The following is a 5,111-nucleotide window of genomic DNA, read 5'->3' as shown; positions in this document are numbered from 1 at the left end:
TAATCTACAGACTACAGGGCAGAGACAGCTGGTTAGTGGTGAGTATAGTATAGCCTTAACCTACAGACTACAGGGCAGAGACAGCTGGTTAGTGGTGATATAGTATAGCCTTAACCAACAGACTACAGGGCAGAGACAGCTGGTTAGTGGTGATATAGTATAGCCTTAACCTACAGACTACAGGGCAGAGACAGCTGGTTAGTGGTGATATAGTATAGCCTTAACCTACAGACTACAGGGCAGAAACAGCTGGTTAGTGGTGATATAGTATAGCCTTAACCTACAGACTACAGGGCAGAGACAGCTGGTTAGTGGTGATATAGTATAGCCTTAACCAACAGACTACAGGGCAGAGACAGCTGGTTAGTGGTGATATAGTATAGCCTTAACCAAAAGACTACAGGGCAGAGACAGCTGGTTAGTGGTGATATAGTATAGCCTTAACCTACAGACTACAGGGCAGAGACAGCTGGTTAGTGGTGGGTATAGTATAGCCTTAACCTACAGACTACAGGGCAGAGACAGCTGGTTAGTGGTGATATAGTATAGCCTTAACCTACAGACTACAGGGCAGAGACAGCTGGTTAGTGGTGAGTATAGTATAGCCTTAACCAACAGACTACAGGGCAGAGACAGCTGGTTAGTGGTGATATAGTATAGCCTTAACCTACAGACTACAGGGCAGAGACAGCTGGTTAGTGGTGATATAGTATAGACTTAACCTACAGACTACAGGGCAGAGACAGCTGGTTAGTGGTGAGTATAGTATAGCCTTAACCTACAGACTACAGGGCAGAGACAGCTGGTTAGTGGTGATATAGTATAGCCTTAACCTACAGACTACAGGGCAGAGACAGCTGGTTAGTGGTGATATAGTATAGCCTTAACCTACAGACTACAGGGCAGAGACAGTTGGTTAGTGGTGAGTATAGTATAGCCTTAACCTACAGACTACAGGGCAGAGACAGCTGGTTAGTGGTGATATAGTATAGCCTTAACCTACAGACTACAGGGCAGAGACAGCTGGTTAGTGGTGAGTATAGTATAGCCTTAACCTACAGACTACAGGGCAGAGACAGCTGGTTAGTGGTGATATAGTATAGCCTTAACCAACAGACTACAGGGCAGAGACAGCTGGTTAGTGGTGAGTATAGTATAGCCTTAACCTACAGACTACAGGGCAGAGACAGCTGGTTAGTGGTGATATAGTATAGCCTTAACCTACAGACTACAGGGCAGAGACAGCTGGTTAGTGGTGATAAAGTATAGCCTTAACCAACAGACTACAGGGCAGAGACAGCTGGTTAGTGGTGAGTATAGTATAGCCTTAACCTACAGACTACAGGGCAGAGACAGCTGGTTAGTGGTGATATAGTATAGCCTTAACCTACAGACTACAGGGCAGAGACAGCTGGTTAGTGGTGATATAGTATAGCCTTAACCTACAGACTACAGGGCAGAGACAGCTGGTTAGTGGTGATATAGTATAGCCTTAACCAACAGACTACAGGGCAGAGACAGCTGGTTAGTGGTGAGTATAGTATAGCCTTAACCTACAGACTACAGGGCAGAGACAGCTAGTTAGTGGTGATATAGTATAGCCTTAACCTACAGACTACAGGGCAGAGACAGCTGGTTAGTGGTGATATAGTATAGCCTTAACCAACAGACTACAGGGCAGAGACAGCTGGTTAGTGGTGAGTATAGTATAGTCTTAACCTACAGACTACAGGGCAGAGACAGCTGGTTAGTGGTGATATAGTATAGCCATAACCTACAGACTACAGGGCAGAGACAGCTGGTTAGTGGTGAGTATAGTATAGCCTTAACCTACAGACTACAGGGCAGAGACAGCTGGTTAGTGGTGATATAGTATAGCCTTAACCAACAGACTACAGGGCAGAGACAGCTGGTTAGTGGTGATATAGTATAGCCTTAACCTACAGACTACAGGGCAGAGACAGCTGGTTAGTGGTGATAGAGTATAGCCTTAACCTACAGACTACAGGGCAGAGACAGCTGGTTAGTGGTGATATAGTATAGCCTTAACCTACAGACTACAGGGCAGAGACAGCTGGTTAGTGGTGATATAGTATAGCCTTAACCTACAGACTAAAGGGCAGAGACAGCTGGTTAGTGGTGATATAGTATAGCCTTAACCAACAGACTACAGGGCAGAGACAGCTGGTTAGTGGTGATACAGTATAGCCTTAACCAACAGACTACAGGGCAGAGACAGCTGGTTAGTGGTGATATAGTATAGCCTTAAACTACAGACTACAGGGCAGAGACAGCTGGTTAGTGGTGATATAGTATAGCCTTAACCTACAGACTACAGGGCAGAGACAGCTGGTTAGTGGTGAGTATAGTATAGCCTTAACCAACAGACTACAGGGCAGAGACAGCTGGTTAGTGGTGATATAGTATAGCCTTAACCTACAGACTACAGGGCAGAGACAGCTGGTTAGTGGTGAGTATAGTATAACCTTAACCAACAGACTACAGGGCAGAGACAGCTGGTTAGTGGTTATATAGTATAGCCTTAACCTACAGACTACAGTGCAGAGACAGCTGGTTAGTGGTGATATAGTATAGCCTTAACCTACAGACTACATGGCAGAGACAGCTGGTTAGTGGTGAGTATAGTATAGCCTTAACCTACAGACTACAGGGCAGAGACAGCTGGTTAGTGGTGATATAGTATAGCCTTAACCTACAGACTACAGGGCAGAGACAGCTGGTTAGTGGTGATATAGTATAGCCTTAACCTACAGACTACAGGGCAGAGACAGCTGGTTAGTGGTGAGTATAGTATAGCCTTAACCTACAGACTACAGGGCAGAGACAGCTGGTTAGTGGTGAGTATAGTATAGCCTTAACCTACAGACTACAGGGCAGAGACAGCTGGTTAGTGGTGATATAGTATAGCCTTAACCTACAGACTACAGGGCAGAGACAGCTGGTTAGTGGTGAGTATAGTATAGCTTTAACCTACAAACTACAGGGCAGAGACAGCTGGTAAGTGGTGAGTATAGTATAGCCTTAACCTACAGACTACAGGGTAGAGACAGCTGGTTAGTGGTGATATGATATAGCCTTAACCAACAGACTACAGGGCAGAGACAGCTGGTTAGTGGTGATATAGTATAGCCTTAACCTACAGACTACATGGCAGAGACAGCTGGTTAGTGGTGAGTATAGTATAGCCTTAACCTACAGACTACAGGGCAGAGACAGCTGGTTAGTGGTGATATAGTATAGCCTTAACCTACAGACTACAGGGCAGAGACAGCTGGTTAGTGGTGATATAGTATAGCCTTAACCTACAGACTACAGGGCAGAGACAGCTGGTTAGTGGTGAGTATAGTATAGCCTTAACCTACAGACTACAGGGCAGAGACAGCTGGTTAGTGGTGAGTATAGTATAGCCTTAACCTACAGACTACAGGGCAGAGACAGCTGGTTAGTGGTGATATAGTATAGCCTTAACCTACAGACTACAGGGCAGAGACAGCTGGTTAGTGGTGAGTATAGTATAGCTTTAACCTACAAACTACAGGGCAGAGACAGCTGGTAAGTGGTGAGTATAGTATAGCCTTAACCTACAGACTACAGGGTAGAGACAGCTGGTTAGTGGTGATATGATATAGCCTTAACCAACAGACTACAGGGCAGAGACAGCTGGTTAGTGGCGATATAGTATAGCCTTAACCTACAGACTACAGGGCAGAGACAGCTAGTTAGTGGTGATATAGTATAGCCTTAACCTACAGACTACAGGGCAGAGACAGCTGGTTAGTGGTGAAATAGTATAGCCTTAACCAACAGACTACAGGGCAGAGACAGCTGGTTAGTGGTGAGTATAGTATAGCCTTAACCTACAGACTACAGGGCAGAGACAGCTAGTTAGTGGTGATATAGTATAGCCTTAACCAACAGACTACAGGGCAGAGACAGCTGGTTAGTGGTGATAAAGTATAGCCTTAACCAACAGACTACAGGGCAGAGACAGCTGGTTAGTGGTGAGTATAGTATAGCCTTAACCTACAGACTACAGGGCAGAGACAGCTGGTTAGTGGTGATATAGTATAGCCTTAACCTACAGATTACAGGGCAGAGACAGCTGGTTAGTGGTGATATAGTATAGCCTTAACCTACAGACTACAGGGCAGAGACAGCTGGTTAGTGGTGATATAGTATAGCCTTAACCAACAGACTACAGGGCAGAGACAGCTGGTTAGTGGTGAGTATAGTATAGCCTTAACCTACAGACTACAGGGCAGAGACAGCTAGTTAGTGGTGATATAGTATAGCCTTAACCTACAGACTACAGGGCAGAGACAGCTGGTTAGTGGTGATATAGTATAGCCTTAACCAACAGACTACAGGGCAGAGACAGCTGGTTAGTGGTGAGTATAGTATAGTCTTAACCTACAGACTACAGGGCAGAGACAGCTGGTTAGTGGTGATATAGTATAGCCTTAACCTACAGACTACAGGGCAGAGACAGCTGGTTAGTGGTGAGTACAGTATAGCCTTAACCTACAGACTACAGGGCAGAGACAGCTGGTTAGTGGTGATATAGTATAGCATTAACCAACAGACTACAGGGCAGAGACAGCTGGTTAGTGGTGATATAGTATAGCCTTAACCAACAGACTACAGGGCAGAGACAGCTGGTTAGTGGTGATATAGTATAGCCTTAACCAAAAGACTACAGGGCAGAGACAGCTGGTTAGTGGTGATATAGTATAGCCTTAACCTACAGACTACAGGGCAGAGACAGCTGGTTAGTGGTGGGTATAGTATAGCCTTAACCTACAGACTACAGGGCAGAGACAGCTGGTTAGTGGTGATATAGTATAGCCTTAACCTACAGACTACAGGGCAGAGACAGCTGGTTAGTGGTGAGTATAGTATAGCCTTAACCAACAGACTACAGGGCAGAGACAGCTGGTTAGTGGTGATATAGTATAGCCTTAACCTACAGACTACAGGGCAGAGACAGCTGGTTAGTGGTGATATAGTATAGCCTTAACCTACAGACTACAGGGCAGAGACAGCTGGTTAGTGGTGAGTATAGTATAGCCTTAACCTACAGACTACAGGGC

This window comes from Salmo trutta, chromosome 35, assembly GCF_901001165.1.
Source record: "Salmo trutta chromosome 35, fSalTru1.1, whole genome shotgun sequence".
NCBI lineage: Eukaryota > Metazoa > Chordata > Actinopteri > Salmoniformes > Salmonidae > Salmo > Salmo trutta.
Note: the sequence above shows the minus strand (reverse complement) of the source record.